Below are 18259 nucleotides of genomic sequence, written 5' to 3'. Positions count from 1 at the left end.
TCCTGTAGTCTCTGTAGCCAATGACATTGTTCTAATTATTATACCACATATATACTCAACATTTACTCTATGGTTACAAGGTTAGTTTATATTGTAAGCACCTGGTTTAATGTTTACCGAGGGACTCTAGACCCTTGGCTTTTGTTATGGGACGTGATTTCCTCCTAAAATTAATGAAAGTCTGAGACTCCAATACTCACAAATGAGCCATTATTTAGAAATGTTATTTTCACAGTTAATTGTTTTCAGATCATACCATTAGGGTAGGGCTTAATCAAATATAGAAAATTTTATTAGCTTATTTTTTGCTTAAGTTTGAGACAGTGTCTAACTATGTAGCTCAGGCTGGCCTTGAACTTACAATCCTCCTGCCGGGGCCTACAAAATGTTAGAAACCAATATACCCAGCTTAATTATTATTTTTCAAAGAAAATAAGATGCCAGGAAGAGAGGGGAAGGACTGTGCTACAGTGGAAGCAGAGACAGGAGTAATACATCTATGAGGCAGTGGATTCAGGATTGTAGGCAACCTCAAGAAGCTGGTCCAGTGACCACACCTTATCCCTCACAGTCCCCTGAAGGAACCAACCGGCTAATGTTGACTTTGGTTGTCTAGTCTCAAGAACTGTGGGAAAATACAACTCCAAGCTGTCCAGGTTATAGTACTTAGTTTGAGCAGCCACAGGAAGTGGATACAGTCTAATAGCTCCCTCTTCCAACCACCTGCTCTGTTCTCCCCTCCTCAGTTCTCAAGGGGCTTAGAGCCCTGCAATACACAATCTCCAGTCCTCTCATATATTTATGTATTATGTATTTATGTGTTTGTTTATTTATTTATTTACATCCCAAATGTTGCCCCCTTCTGATCCTCCCTCGCAGAGTTCCTCTCTCCATCCTCCCTCCCCTTCACCTCTGAGAGGGTAGTCTTCCTCATGTCCCCCTACCCTGGTACATCAAGTCTCTACAGGATTAGTCACATCCTTTCCTATGAGGCCAGACCTGGTAGTTCAGTCTCTGGGAGCTCCCAGGGGTCCAGGTTAGTTGACACTGTTGGTCTTCCTATGGGGTTACCATCTCTTTGGGGGCCTTCAATTCTTCTTGATTCCTCTGATTAAACCTGGCCTAATTTTAGACAAGCACTGAAGAAGGCCACTTGGACTCCCCTAGTTTCTGACTTCATTATACTTTGTCATTGCATGACAATATGTCCATTTCCCTTTTCACAGGGAAGTAATTGATCTTATGGTTTAATATAAATAGACATTCTATCAGTCTGTCTGTCTATCATCTATCTATCTAATCTATCTATCTATCTATCATCTATCTATCTATCTATCTATCTATCTGTCTGTCTGTCTATCCATCATCTATGTACCTATGAAAGGTAAGGGTATAATGTTTTGCTAGCAACTTTAAAATGTTGCTATCAACTTCTAAAACACCTAATGTGTCTGATAGAGAACAAAATCACTTGTGTTAGAGATGACCAGTTGGTCCTTGAACCTCTCCCTTGCCAGTAGTTTTGCCAACAGACCTTAGGAAAACCAATATGTATGTATATAGTAATATTGATGGATTTTTCTCGGCTCTCCTGAAAACTAAGTAATGTTGAATTAAAGCCCATGACAGTGGTAAGGATAAATGTAAAGGTTCAAAGGGAAAGACTACTTGTGACATGGGAGAAAAAGCTTACTCCTGATTAATTCACATTACTATCCAGCCTTATGCTATTCTTGAAGGATTCTTAATGAAACAGACTTTTCATTAAACTGGAGCAACAGAAAGTCACCTTTCTAGGCAAGATGGATATATCTTGTGCCAATTCAAATTGTCCTCACGACAGTCACTGCGCTGGCGAAAATAGAATGAAGAAGAGTTTCTCCTCACATGCACTGCCTACTTACATTGCGGTTTCTGTCCTGCAGTATTTCTTAGATACAGACAGAGAATTATTCATGGTCATAAGTCCTAATATATTTCAACTCCTAAAGCCATAGACAGGCTCTCTGTTTACAGTAACCAAGATGTCCCGTGGACATTGTATCCTTTGGGGAGGAGGATAGGCCATTGTAATTCACTTTACATCCTAATTTATATGGATTAAACTTGTTTACCTTCAAGACTGTACAGATTGCACCATCAAGTTCCTGCCCAGAAAATGGAAGATATAAGTTATTTGGTACTTTATTTTAAGATGAGGTTCTTCACTGCTGCTATATCTATGCCTGGATTGAACACTAATATTGTATTACAAGCCTCCGGTTAATTTTTATTTCTTAATTTCATTTGCTAATTTATGCAATTGTATTATAAGTAGATTTCTCTTGGAATCATGACAATAGGAGAAAACAGTAAATCTAACAGTATTACAGCATGCTCTCTGTATCAGAGAAGAGAGACGTAGAATGCCTAAGCTTTGCAGTGGAAAGGCAGTACACACTGAGCCCAGCACTCAGGGGAGGATTCCAGAGGATTTGTCAAATTCCAGGTGTCTGCTTGCCATTTTAGTGCTGTTTTCTTGTTTTCTCCTTATCTTAAAGGCATGCTAGGTTTCCATACACTTTTCTGTGTTTCTCATAGAGACCGTACTTTATTAAGGCCAAGAAATAGTTTGTGGTTTGGTCTCAAATTCATAGCTTGCAGGAGATAAGTGAATGTAGACATCTATCAAAACTCTGACCTCTTCTGGTAGCTATTTGACTGGAAGTGGGAGACCTACCTGTCCTCATTCCTTAGATCCATGAGTGTTGGATCCACTTACCAGACAATCTCTCTGGCCCCAAACCTTAAAAGAGAAGACTTGGACCAACTGTTGTGCAGTTGTTGATTTATGCGTCCTAGGTTTGGCTGAGAACTGGAGTCATCTATCAAGTCTCTCATCAAAGCTCATTGTAAAAATCCCAGAAGTCTATCTTATAGGGAATGAGGCTGTCTATGCCTGTTTGGCCAGAAGAATACAGAACAACTTTTTACTATAGTTTGAGGTGGCACCATTCACCCGATTTTGTTGAAATTCTTACTGAGGATGAAGTTACATACCACCGAGATGTCTAATTACCCTAAGACCACCATATTGTAAGGAAACACAAGCTGGCAGGTATGGAGTGTTATGTTGGAGAGACACTCATCCATATTCAGTTCCTCCTGTCATCCTATTTCAGGGGCCAGATATGTGAATAAAGTCTTCAAATAACTCCATTCTTGGCCACCATTAAATCATGACCACAAGATGTCACAAGAGAGAACTTGTTGAGTTGAGATTGAACAACCTTCAGAACCATAGGATAAATAAAATGAGACTCTGCAAAGTCACTAGGCTTTGGAAGCATCTTCTGACAAATAGAATCTCATCTAAGTTCCTAATATGTCACACTGGTCGACTTTATTTATACAGTGCCAGTCAGAGATGCCAAAGCAGTTAATATTTTTAGGCCATGAATGACCTTCAAAACTCATCTATTTTCTAGTCATTGACCAGATCACCTACAGCTTTTATGGCATCTCCTTGATTGTGTCTCCATCACTGCCTAACATATTCCAATACACCAATCCTTAACTTTGCTCTTGTAAGACAAAGAATTTTAATGGCACATGGATAGAACATGGCTTCCCTGGATTAACTGCTAGCTTGATTATTCAGTATGAACACAGTCCTGTTTTATTTTATTCTGAAAAATGAAACAAGTAATGGTTTATGTGCAGTGGGAATAGTTCTACCATAGATTTTCTTTACTCTGTCTTCAATTTGTTTTATTTAGCAAGAAAGATAGAAACTGTGGGAGATATACTATGTCCATAGATATTAAAGTTCTCTAAAGCCCTCTTTACCTGAAATTTCTCATGGAAATCTCTCACAGGCTACCCCTACCATCCATTTATTTTACTGTCTTCTGAACCATTCAATGTCAAAAAATTCATGTTATCAGATTTTACCAAGTCAATGTTAGAGACGTTTCCTACCCCTCTCTGACTCATGCCTATGTTCCAAGAACAAGCTTAGCATTGCCTGGGTTGTTAGGCACTCTAGCTTAGTTACCATGGTAAAGAATCTTGTCTGTTTTGATTCTAGAATAGCACGGCAGTTTACTCAGCAATGCTAGGAGACACTCCTTCAGATGAATAGCATTCTGGTATAAGCCAGTATAGCAGAGTCCTCCTCAAGCTTTCCTTAAAAGCCACTTTTCTTTTGTATGTAAGACCAGAGACTATACATAGTATCCTTTTTATAATATATTATGTACTAATGGCAACTTTTAAGTAGATTGGATTACAAGTCAATGGAAATTGTAATAATTTTATTTACATACCCAAGAGGACCATCTTACACATCCCCCTGGGAGCTGTCAGTATGTTAAGTATAGGAAGCATGTCTAATGCCCTGTCTTCAGTCCATCTGTGCTGCAGTGCAACAGTAGTCTTAAATCACTCTGCTTTTTGGTGCTTCTTAGATTTCCTCAACAACAACAACAACAACGACAACATAGTCTTTATTATAGAAAATGTCAAAGACATACGAAGGTAAAGGATACTCTACAATGAACACCCCTTTCCTGATATTTCATCTAAGTCTTGTAAAACAATGGTCGACTTTATTTGTACAGTCCCCTCTGCTAGATTTCCACTGCTACGACAGATGCAATAGTTTATTTGCAGTTTCAGAGGTTTTGACCTCTGCTTGTCTGACTCCATTGCTGTAAGATCATAGCAAAGCAGGAAGGTGGGGGTGGGGTACAGCAGAGAAAAGGTGCTCAGATGAGGAAGCTAGAAAATATCATGTCAGGAGGATGACTGGAGAAAGACAGACCCTGCAAAACCTCACCTCATCGTCTAATAATCCATTCAGCTATGCAGATCAGGATTAACCTATTAGTGAGATAACACTTTGATAATCTCTCAACATCACCACGATCTGAGGAACAAGCCTTCAACCCGCATTCATCTATGAGACACTTCATATCTAAATCCCACTCTGAGCCAAACCATGATTCCTTTCACAGTATTTTATTGTGTACCTCTCAGGTAGAAGAACTTTGTAAGCAAAGTTATGATTATCCTACCACATTTGCAAAAGCTCATAGTAACTCCTTAAAGTTCTAAATTATTCAAACAATGCTTACTGTTTAAATGTTTACAATTGTCTGCTGTGGTTTTTAATGTGTGCAGATTGGGATGCACATGCATTTTAATTTATTGATATTTTTATTGTTATTGTTGTTTTCTCCTTGGTCTAGATTTTGTTTATTAAGTCACTGAGGTGTTAAAAACTTTTTTCTGTTCTATATTTGTTCTAAAAATTGATTGTTGAATCATAAATTTAAATAGATTCAAATTCTTGTTTTGCAACTTTTTTTATTTACTTCACAAGATTCAGGACAACTGTGGCAGACATCACTGATGGTTCATATATTAGTCATCTTTGACTTTATAACTAATTGTCTCAAATTTTGTGGCCACAACCAACACAAATAACAATTTATAATATTCTACAGTGTCCATGACTAAGAGACCAATGTGAGTAAGGGTATTGCTTAGGGTATTGCACAAGAGGGCAGGCATGGTATGGATAGGGAACATATTTGAGGTAGGCCTCAAATGAGAAGGTCTTGTATACAGGTTCACGCACATTGTTGGGCAAATCCAGTTCTGAGCAGTTGCAGTATTAATGATGTCATTGGCCAGCTGTCTTTCAGTTGAAAAATACCATAAACTTCTAGAGGCTCTTCGAAGTTCTTCCCTACATGGATTTTATAACATAGGCAATTCACAAGGTTGTAATTTGCTCTTTCATAATCAGCAAGAGGAAGATAAAAATCCCCCTCCAAAAAGGATAGGCACTACAATCATGTATATATAATCATATGTCATATTGAAATCTTGTCACACTTACTGAGTAAAAGGCAGTTATGGGTTACTCATGGGTGAGTAATATCCATAAGCTTGAACAAGAAGCAGCCACATTAGTCACACCCTATAGGCTACCCTCCACAGTTTGAGAACATTAGCAGAAAATACAGCCTGGCATATAGGGTCTAATGACTTTCATTTAATATTTTCTTAGCTTTCTCTCTAGTCTCCTGGTCCTGCCAGTTGATCTCTCCTTGGATCTCACGTATGCCTTTCCAGCTTTTGTTTATGCTGTCTACACACAAACAAGGCTTCATCTCCTATCTGTGGACTATTCCAAAATGTTTCATTTTCTTATGGAGGCAATTTAATTTTCTGCATTTCAATCACTTGATTTCCTGACTGTCCTGATTAGTTTTCATTGTTATTCTGAAACAACCAAGCCTGGAGGCTTGTCTGTTGGGGATTGTCTTGACTGTTGATTGATGTGGGAGGATATAGTCATTGTAAGAGGTGTGACCCCCTAGCAAGTTAAGTGGTCCTAGATTGTGTATGAAAACTGGCTAAGTACAAGCTAGAGAGAGTGATAAAAGATCAGCACTTTCCCATATCTCTTGCCTGGAGTTACTGCTCCCAATTCCCTTCACTATATACTGTCACCTAGAAGTATAAGATAAACCATTTCCTCCTCGAAACTGATTTTGGTCATGGTGTTTAGTACAGCAAAAGAGAGCAAACACAAATACTGGCCTTTTTCTTCCCTCCAAGACAGTAAATATCTCATTTACTTGTCTTCCTGGACATGGAAACACATCAGTTCTTGTGTTTACCTTAGTATTCAGTACCATCTGATATGCCTTTAGACGATGAACAGTAAAGAATTTAATGAACTGATAACCATGCTCACAAAGAGTGGAAGCCACTACAACTTTCTTTTCAGTCTCCAAGTTAAAATCTCTAAAATTAGAACCATTAAATGAAAGTTATTCTGTTGATAAAAACAGAATTTCCAGACCTTTCCATCATCTCCTCAAAGAAGAGATGATCAGGAAAAGCCCAACTTCTCAGCAAGTTTAAATTCTTAGTCCTAGACAGGAAGAAAGTCAGCTGTCTCCCAGGAGGTATTTCCAATATGGGGATTTTAAACATAAATGAGCATCTCTCCCGTAGAGCACTTGCTAAGACTCAGATTGCTGGGTGCCGCCCCCAGACTTCAGTATCTATCTGGTGACACCACCTACAGCTTTATCCTATGATGCTGCAGTCACAGTCACAAATCTGCATTTTAAACAAGTTGCCAGGTGGTTCTGATGCTGCTTTGTGAGCAACTGCAACTCTAAGATATTGTTCAAATGTCTCACAAGACAGCAAAATACAGCAGGACAATGAAGAGGACCATGCTGGAAACCATGCAACCTTAGGAACAGGTGAAGAGAGGCCTAAAGTCATAGTTCTTTAAAACTCAATTACCATATTACCAAAGTTACTGGCAGCATCCAAATATTCTAGAGACAGCCAAATATTACAAGACTAGGAAGAAGGCACAGGGTGTTTTTTGTTTGTTTGGTTGGTTTGGGTTTTTTTGTAGAAGATGTGAAGATATTGATGTGTAAGTCTACAAAATTCAGTGGGTGCAATATAGCCCTCCAGGAAACCTGAGTCCTTGCTCATCTGCATGTCATCAACAGGAGTAATTCTTAAATTTGAAGGCAGTCATTCAGATATCCATTGGAGCTTCTTGTTGTTTTACTACTCAGGACTGCTCTGTCATTACCATTAAAAAGTAACTTGTTCCTAATGTTGGGCAGTTTCTAGAATATTTGATAATGGAAATTCTTTTTTACTTTTATTGCATGTTTTATAAGTAAAAATACTGTTTAGAGCATTAAACTTCTAAGCAATACACAAATACCCATGTTTTACCAAATAATAGTCCTGTATAGATGAATAGAGAACTAACTTCAACTGAAAGAAGTCTCCTTCACTAAATAATTCCCTAGCAACTTTACCAGCACTTTGAATAACTGAAGAGATCTTTCCTCTAGTCAATACTCTTTGTAAGGTACCTACTCAGAAATAGGAAAATGTTCGGGGTTTAACCAAATCTGAAAGATGAAAGAAAAAACAGTCTAACAAGAAAGTGTATCTTATTAGTGAGTCATACAGAGATTTGATTTTAACAAGTCATGACCATAACACACAAAGTCATGTGTTTGAAATTTGATGTGATTTGTTTTCTTAATAGGTCAAGACACATCTTCAAAAGACCTATTTATTTTATGTATGTGAGTACACTGTAGCCGTTATCAGACACAGCAGAAGAGGGCATCGGATCCCATTACAGATGGCTGTGAGCCACCATGTGGTTGCTGGGAATTGAACTCAGGACCTCTGGAAGAGCAGTCAGTGCTCTTAACCGCTGAGTCATCTTCCAGCTCCAAGAGTGGGTTCTTATTAACAAAGAACCATGTGATCTCACACAGACTCCCAGCACAATGCCACCTATCAGTTGTTTGATATTCTCAGAAGGTCCACAGCTGTTAGTTTCCAGGACAATAACCCTAAATACAACTCGTTTCCTTACAAGGCAGCCAGCTTTAGGTACTTCGTTATGGTAACAGAAAATGGAGTAAGACAGTAAGGTCATTTCATACCGCTTTGCCTATGAACACTGGGCAGCCAGGAAGCTGCATATATTGGAAGAAAGCCATGCACAAGAACAATGGTTATGGTAGATGTAATGTGAGTCTCAGTATGTTCTGTCTCCTCTGTCCTTAGAGGCATCAATTATCTTCCCTGAGGATTAACTGGAAAATCTTTCTAAGATGACTTGGCCTAGGTATTTATTTCTGTAATCTCAATATGTAGGATGTGGTGAATTGGAGGCCAATCAAGACTACACAATGATATCCTGTCTCTCTACACCAAGAGTTGAGGGTGCAACTTGAAAAGCATCCCAAGGGCCTGAATTTGATCTCCAGTGTTGCAGAAAAGGAAGAAAATAACAATAAAAATACCAAGAGACTGATGTCTGGAGGACAGTGACTGATACCAGCTCTGTCCTTTAGAGGCAGTTTTGAGCCTCCTCCGCTCCTTTTGTGTGATTTTCCCATTTGACTGAACTGCATGAAATTGCCATATTGAGCAAATTTTTGTCCTTCAAAAACAATCTCATGTAGCACAAACATAATTTATCAGGAACAGTGTTATATGTCATGTATATTTATGAACTTGTTTAATTTCTTTGGCTTTAAATTCTTGCTAAAGATTCGCTTGTAGATTACATTAGAATTTTTTAAACAGGCAAATTTATGCATGTATCTTAGCATCAGATAACAGACCTAGACAGACTTAGCATGCCAGGGAGTTTCTATGGGTCACCCAAGTCATTACATTACAAAAAAGGTTAGTTAAACTGATTATGCAATGACCAACCAACTTCAGAAGGAACTTAAGATATAAATTCCATACAAAAACAGAAAACTAAATTCTTATAAAGCTTCACATTTCACTTTATAATAGTATTCAAAAATATAGAACAGATTTTATTGTTTTAAAAAGGCTTGGAAATAAACCTGGAAAAGCAAATCCATATTCACTCCTTCCTTTTCCATCACCATCCTGCTGACTTGGATGTCTCTCTCACTCCTGGCACTCTCTCCTGACTGAGTTTAAGCACATGGAAAGACAAATGGATTCTTTGCCACAGGATTCACTTTCTAGTTCAACCATGTTACCCTTCCAAAACACACCACTGGCTTAATTACACCAATGGCTACCAAATGACCCACAATCTACACATAACAAAGTTTCTGTGCTTATTTGATTTATTTACGTTCAATCGATTTTAATTATATTTATCCTTTGTACATTAGCATCTTTTGTGAACATTCCTTATCCACTGTGCATGGAAGAGCAGAATTCTTGTTGACTTTTTAACCTTTAAAAGTATTATTGTACTATCATGTAAAGGGCTGTTCATTGGTACGTAAATCTTAATGAATGTATGGATGTAGTCATCATTATCATTGGAGCTGTAGATACATATGTTCAAAGTTTCCTCCTGTCCTTTCATGGCTTTGTTGTGTGTGTTATCTCATAAGAACACTTAAAATAGGAGCCAGACTGAAAGATTTTAAATAATAGTGCAGTATATTTAGCCATAGGCACTATTTGGCACAACTCTGTCACTATTACAAAAATGCCCAAGACAATCAGTTTATAAAGAGAAAAACTTATTCTGTATCATGGTTCAGGAGGTTTCAGTCCAGGATCAATTTCCCAGTGCTTTGGGACCCGTACTAAGGCAATTCATCATGGTAGGAGCTTGTTGGGGAACAAGACTGCTCATATCATGAGTGGGAAGCAGTAGACAGCAGGAAGGGAATCAAAAATGTGGTGATTCCTTTCAAGAACTTAATCCCTAACAATCCAAAGATTTCTCATTGGGGCTCACTCTCCATTTCAACAACCTTCCAACAATACTACTTGGGTGATCAGTCTAACTTTTAAATACTTTTTAACTTTTTATTGCATATTTTATGTATTTACATTTCAAATGTTATCTCCTTTCCCCCCTCTCTCATTCCCCTTCCCCCTCCCCCTGCTTCTATGAAGATGCTCCCTCTCCCACCTCGACACCCAGAGTAGGGGAATCTACAATAAGGAAATGAGCTTTCACAGAACCAAGGGCTTCTCCTCTTACGGATGCCACACAAAACCATCCTCTGTTACATATGCGGCTGAATTGCATCCCTTCTCCTTCAAGCTCCTCCTAGATACCCTCCATTTCCTCCCACTCTCAAGTTGATAGCCTTTTTCTATGACCATATTTGTTACATGTATGTTTGTACTTGTGTGTACAAATACACACACACACATCTGCTGAGTTTGTGTTTTATTGTTTGTGTGTATATGGTTTCAAAACTGACTAATTTGCATTAACAACCAATAAGGTGACTCATCCCTGTAAAAGCCTAATCCTCTTTCCAGCAGTCAATGGTGCAGTGTCCTGCATGGTTAGGGTACCAGAACCCTAGTGGGAGTGGTAAGGAGATGAAGAAAGGATGGACACACATAGAGTCAGGCTGGGAGTAGTTGGTGTTCTTTATTGCTGCTGCTACTCCTGCAACCTAGAACCTCAGCTCAATTGTTAGGCACAGCACAGAGGGAGAAGTTAGCTATCAATCATGTACAGTACACAGGAGTTCCTGAGTTTAGATAGGAGGCCTAGAGCAGACTCTTAGGCTGTAAACATCCTCAAGGAGGAAGATAAAGTTGTTAATCTTTGCATACACTGGTTAACCACTCATAACCACTCATAGACATTCATACTGGGGTCTCAAGGAAAGCTTTACCCTTCCTCTTGAGCCAGGTCTGTATGGGAAGGGCTTTGATAATTTCTCATGGGGCAACCAGCCGTAGTCCTCAACACGCTTTACCATGTCCAACTACGCCTTTACTCAGGACTTGGGTCACTCAGAGCTTATGGTCCCTCCATAATAGTTGCCTGTAGTTCTGTGTCTAAGGGTAGGGCCCCAAGGTATTTTCTCCTTCCGTGTTAGCATGTCCCCTGGTACTGCCATTGTTCCAGTCTTATTATGCAGTGATTTCTAGGAGAGACTCTTTCTCAGCAGGTTTCTAGGTATTCATGGTCCTAACATCTTTCCACCCTCCCCTCCACCATGTCTCCTGGGCTACAGAAGTAGAAGCTGTGATATAGACGCATCCACTGGAGCTGGGCTCCCATGAGCTCTCCATCTCTGTATTATATCCAGTTGTGATTTTCTGTGACGGTCTCCATTTTTCTGTATTGAGAAGTTTCTTTTATGAGAGATGGTAAGTGCAGTTATCTGTGGGTAGAAGGATAAGCTAGAATACAGTTTGGATTTATACTCTCCTACTAAAGTGGTGGTGGTAGCTCAACCAAGAAACTCACCAAGAAGCTGGCTGGGTTTCTTGTACCAGGCATGATGTTCCTCCTGTCCAATTAGATAACTGTTGATTGCCACCCATATGCAAGTGTGACTTTTTCACCTTTATGCATATTTTACCATGCTGGTCATTGTTAGGTGTCACAGCTGAGTCAGGCTGTTTAATTACTTCCTGTTCTCTCTTCCCTTCCTTAATTACTTCCATTCCAGAATGTTTTCTGGAATCCTGGTAGCTTGACACTAGGAAAGAGGCTTTCTTTCTAGTCCAGCTTGAATCCTGGGTCCAAAGTGTGTTGTTTCTTCAGCAATAAGCGTTCATCTTCGACTTTAGAGAAGCAACCAAATGCTATATGAATGATCTACATTGTTTTTATAGTTGTGTGGCCCATGAGTCTTTAACACATGGGTTGTTAAACTACAGCGGATGCTGTGCTGTATTGTAGAGCCCAGAATGTTTGCTTTGATGTTAAACGTCAGTGTTGGTACCCTGACCTCTTTTTACTCTCTAGAACTCAGTTTGGTTAGAACAACAATCGCGAGGAACATAATGAAGTCCATCATGCACTTTTATCCAATCTGGACTCTTCAGTTGGAGGTACAATAAATTATTTGGGGTACAAAATTTACTCAGTAATAGTCTATTATTGGCAATGTGTTTCTGCACGTTGTGCATCTTGTCTTGCAATATTGAAAGAACTCAAATTTTTACCAGCTTCTATGGTTCAAAGGAAATTTATTTTTCTGGTTCAGTGTTTCTTGAGTGGGGACAATCTTACCCTACTTCTTTATTTCTTCCTCTGTGTTACCATTTAGAAGCATTTGGCAGTGCTATGGGCATATTTGGATATCAATAATGGCACCTGGTGGCTAGAAGCCAGAGGTTGATGCTGTGAAGTGATGGTGCAGTGCTCAGCTCTGCAAGGTCTGCCTTGGCTTTTGTGCCGCATCTCTTCCACTCAATCAAAACCTCTTCCTGGCCAGATTATCAATAGTGCCAAGTTATGACAAACAGGTCTCACTGAGACAAGATATAGTTCTATTCACAACTTACCTTTTGTGTCTTTGTGCATCATTGAAGGTCATTGTTCACTCTTTGTTTTCTGGTTCACCTCCTGCTACATAGCATCCCGAAGGTAAGCTGAGTTGCTTACCATGATTTACCATTAAGTGAATAAACTATTCATTTATGTACTTAAAAACACATGACAGTAAAGACACCAAGAGGAGATACAAAGATATATCAAATAGAAACAACTGACATTAAGATTCCATCTCTGTCTACACTGTTCTATATCTAGTTGGAGACTCATTTGTCTTTCTGAGAAAGAAAATGACCAGTGGGTACACTTCTTGGAGAATGACCCCAGGACATCTGTGGTACATTTTGACCACCAGGGCGTTCCTCTCTACTTCGAGTGGAATGTGACTCTTCACAGTAGAAATCTGATTCTGAGTTCTTTGGAGGCGAAAAACACAGTTTTATTGTTCAAATTGCATCAGAGGCAGAACTGTGTGGGGGTGAGGACAGGAAAATACGACCCTTTGTGATCATAATGTGGGGAAAATGTTTGGCTTAATAACAGGTTACAAAATAGACTTCTTAATCTAAAACGATAAAATCTCCTGAGCAGGGGCAGGCTGAAGTCTCAGATAATGAGCAAATGAGGCAATATTTATTCACATTGCATGTACTGGGAGAGTTCTAAAGAGTAACCCTTTCTTGCCTACAATAAACCATGTCTAAATTTTGAAAGGTTCCTGTTCCTCCTCACTGCACCGGACACAAAAGGCCAAATCAAGAAGTAAATGAGTGAGTCAATCTTGTGGAATTTAAGCTAAGTGAGCAGTCAATTATAGATGGTTCTTAACTGATTATGATGGAATAATGTACAAACATGGAATCATCATAATCAAACACAAAACACCAAAAAGACCACTATGAACAAAGAAAAGTTGTGCACTTACAGCCTTGACTACTACCCCTCCTATACTATATGTAGGCATATAAACACATCTATGTGTATATCCCAGTGTGTGTGTGTGTGTGTGTGTGTGTGTGTGTGTGTGTGTGTGTGTGTGCCCATACATGTGCAGGTGTGTGTGTATGATGCGGTTACAGGTCTAACCTAAAATATACTTTCTAGGCTGATGTGTATGATATCTAATATCCAACTGATGAGGCTATTTTGTAAGGCTGTGAGAACATTAGGATGTGAGGAAGAATTTCTGGTGAGCAGAAAGTCACTTTTGAGCTTGTATCTTGGTCCCTACTTCAGAGTTCACTCTTTGCTTTCTGGTTCACCTCCTGCTACATGACCCCCCCCCCGAGGTGAGCTGCTTACCATGATGTACTGAAACTCTAATGAATCTCTATTCCTTTATGTTGCTTCTGTTAGATATTATGGTATCTAACAATACATGTAAGCAATACGTATGTAATTACTGTTGCTGTAGGCCTTAGCTTTGGATAAAATTCTTCATGGTATACCCTCAGCCCTCACATTTTTACTATTAGGAGGTACATGACTCTTTAGGAGGTATTTATGAGAAATTCTTAGGTAGGAAAGCTTGTGTAGAGTACACATGGCCCTAAATTCAATCCCCAGTGATTAATGGAGGGAAAGGGAGAGAGAGGGATTGATATGATGAACTGGTACAGCTCTCTTGCTATTTTTCTCCTATACGTTCAGCTCATTCTCCTGCAGAGGGCCTTATAGAGGGAAATGTGTGCCTACACACATTGCCTCAGCTTACCTAAAACCCTTTCAGATTCTTGGCTGCAGGGCTCATTTGAAGTCCATTGCTTTGAATTGGAGAGTTTGTCTCCCAAACTAACAAGATGAAATAGGAAACAGCTTTCACTACATGACCTATCTGCCATCTACTTTTCTAGAACATTCTTGGAAACAGAAGAGTTAAGTGTGAAACTTTACAAAGGTTTCTAGGATTTTCTCCTTTAGGAAAAGTATCTCTAGCCAGATGTTTGAACAGTGGAGCTGTTCAAGTTATTGGGACCCACTCAAGCACTGCGATGGGAAACAGAGGTGTCTTCAAAGAAGATGCTATTCACGCATGCACATTTTCATGCTGGGAGGTTCTTGTGAATGAATCTGAGGAGAGTTCCACAGATACCTACCTCCATGGCATCCATGATCTAGAGATTGCAGTCACTGACTTATATTTGTAGGGGTCCTTCCATGTCATCTTGGGCCAATGAATTCTCAAACCTTTCTTTTTAACACTTGAGAATAATTAGTAAGAAACTTGCCTGGCTTTTCTGCAGCTTTTGGGGTAAGTACAGGTATAACAAATGGTATGCTAGCTCCATGTCACTGAAAATGTCCCTAGAAACCAGCAGAAATGGCAAACTAGAAATTTGGATCCTTCCCCTAACTTTTTCCCAAAGCACCACAGCTGCTCTTTGCTTTCCCCAATTTGAAATAATGAGTTGTCCAAAAAAGCACTTTGACAGCATCCACGAGAATAGCACCTCATCCATAAACTGAGGAAGCACAAACATGAAAGGCTTAAAATCCCATTAGGACTCCCCTGAATCACCAGTCTTCCTGCTTCTTTTAGCCTTGACCGTGCAACTTTATCTCAGTGGGTTTTCTAAATTGTTCTGTTAATTTTAGCTGTTTCCAGATAGCCATATTCTAGGTGAATCATCGGGAAAATTGAGGATAAGAGCAAATAGCACCCTGCTCTATTGTGAACCATTTAATCAGCTCCTTAAAGAAAAGACAGGCAAGGCACCTCTCCATTACATGGGTGTTTCTGGATAATACAGAACTTGTGTATATGTGCATAGATATTTTTAGAAGTACACTGTATTAGTCAGACTCATGACACTATAACAAACCATATGAGACAATTTACTGATGAAAGGTTTACACTTTCCACTTCCAGAGGTTCAACCTCATGGTCCTGCATTGGGTCAGTTCTGGTGACATTGATGGACCACATCTCAAAGTACTCCTGGGGGTGGGGGGCGAGGATCTTCCAAATACATTTGAGACACAATCTAGCTGCATACACAATGTATGCTACCACTTTCTGAGAGTAGGATTATTCCTTGACATGAGCTCTGAGCAGGATATTTTCCCTGTAACTTTTGTCAGAGAGGCTACAAGTCATGTGGATAATGGTATCTGGATGATAAACAAAGCCAAGGAAAGAATCTGGGCTTTGACTTGTAGAAATAATAAAGAGAGAAGAAAATTTCTAGAAAAGGCATCTTCCATATGAATGAATGAACAATGTGCTAGAGGAAAAACACACAAACAAACAAACAGCAGCAGCAACAAACACCAAAACCAAAAACAGACAAGTTAGACCAGGATTTTTGGCTTTGCCAATGGTGATGACGGCAAGAAAAAAACAATCTGGTATCATAGTTGAATTAAAGATTATTTGAAGTAGGTTTCTGCCTTAGTTAGGGTTTTACTGCTGTGAACAGACACTATGAGCAAGCCAACTCTTATAAAGACAGCACTTAATTGGGGCTGGCTTAGAGATTCAGAGCTCCATTCCACCGTAACAAAGGCGGGAGCAAAGCAGCATCCAGGCAGGGACGGTACAGGAGCTGAGAGTTCTAAATATGAAGGCTACTAGTAGAAGACTGGCTTCCAGACAGCTAAGATGAGGGTTTTAAAGCCGAATCCTACAGTGACACACCTTCTCCAACAAGGCCACACCTCCAAATAGTGCCACTCCCTGGGTAGATATACTCAATCCACCACAGTTTCCATATTAGTGGTAAATATGCTGCTGCAGAGAGGGTAAAAATAAGAGGAAGAAAAGCAAATCCAATGAAAGAAGGTTTGGATTGAAAATTGTGTGCAGTTATGAGAAAGTATCTAGTAAAAATGTCTTCTACCTTGTAAACACATTGAAATAAGTGGTTTGCATGACCCCTTCAGTCCCGGGCCTTCAACTGCAACTGAGGCTGCAGCTTCACCAATGGCCTTCCCTGGCCTTACATAATGCCAAGTCTCAGCTGCTGTTTATAGCCCCTTCATACCTTCAAAACCAGTACCACCTTGGTGACTCATGTATTACTAAGTTCAGCTACAGCGAGGGGTACACCCTTGGCTATCTCTCGAACACACCTTCTTTGTGCTCTCAGAAAACACTTCCTAGAAGATTTCACCTCAATGATGCTGGTCTCTTCTTAATCGCCATTAATTTAGCTCCAGCTAACCAGCATCAATTGTCCCCATAGCCACTTCTATTCTTGACACTAAAGCCAGAACCACATAGTGAAATTGCTGAGTTCTGTTGCTTCCTGGGGCTGGAACAACTCCCTCCCCCACTACCTCCACCACCACCACCACCACCACCTTACTCTATCACTGGCTTTCTCTTTTCAACTTCCTCACTGCATAATCTTGGCTGTCCTGAAACTTGTTCTGTAGACTGACCATGAACTCAGAAATTTATATGGCTCTGTCTCTTGAATGCTGGGATTTATTATATATAGCACCATATGTGGGCTTATGATTTTCTTCTCCTAGAACCTGATGTTTCTCAGGCTGGTCCTGCACTCAGAGATCTGCTTGCCTTTGCCTCCTAGGATTAAAGGCTTTGACCACCATAACTAGACCTAAAATTAGTGGGTGGGACCTTGCTCCAAGGTCACCACTTCTTTAATTCAATTTAATATCCTTAAATACAGGATTCAGCTCTGTTTTACTTCCTGTTGCCCCTTTGATTCCATATATTTTATATTTTTTCCTTTCTAAGCTTGTTAAACTTGTTCAAAATGCTCTTCATGAGACTTAACCAGAGAACAAAGTCTCTGCTGGGCTTTTCCGAGATTTCCTTTATCAATGCAATTAATATAAAATTCTCTTTACCTTAGCCTCAGCTAGACTCTTCAGAAAAAGGGCAAAAATCAGCCACATTCTTCACCAAAATGTCACAAAAACAGTCTCTAGGCCACATACTAAAATTCTCCACTGAAACCTCTTGGGGCCTCACAGGCCCTCACAGTTCAAATCACTTTCAGTAACAAAATCGTCCATATTCCTACTAGGATAACCCATTAAGACCCATTTAAAGCATTCCATTGCTTTCCAAATCAAAAGTCCCCAAATCTGCATTCTTCCAAACAAAAGCATAGTCAGGCCTATCACAGAAATACCCCAGTCCCTGGTACCAACTTCTGTCTTAGTTAGGATTTTAATGCTGTGAACAGACACCATGACCAAGACAACTCTTATAAAGACAACATTTAATTGGGACTGGCTTAGAGGTTCAGTCCAGAATCATCAAGGTGGGAGCATGGCTGTGTTCCATCATGCATGGTTCAGGAGGAGCTGATATTTCTACATCTTTATCTGAAGACTACTAGAAGAAGATTGACTTCCAGAGGGCTTTGGATGAAGGTCTTAAAGCCCATACCCACAGTGACACACTTTCTCCAACAAGTCCACACCTTCTAACAGTGCTGCTCCCTAGGCCAAGCATATAGAAACTAT

The 18259-nt window shown here is 39.7% G+C and overlaps 1 pseudogene; it reads right to left on the bottom strand.

Annotated features, from left to right (window-relative positions):
• Nufip2-ps1 (nuclear FMR1 interacting protein 2, pseudogene 1) overlaps positions 1–14928 on the bottom strand; it is a 28672-nt pseudogene extending 13744 nt beyond the window's left edge.
• Positions 14929–18259: the final 3331 nt, after the last annotated feature.

This window comes from Rattus norvegicus, chromosome 5 (assembly GCF_021556685.1).
Source record: "Rattus norvegicus strain SHRSP/BbbUtx chromosome 5, alternate assembly SHRSP_T2T, whole genome shotgun sequence".
In the NCBI taxonomy this organism is placed as follows: Eukaryota; Metazoa; Chordata; class Mammalia; order Rodentia; family Muridae; genus Rattus; species Rattus norvegicus.
The sequence above is the reverse complement of the archived record's forward strand: the minus strand, read 5'-3'. Positions and strand labels throughout refer to the sequence as shown.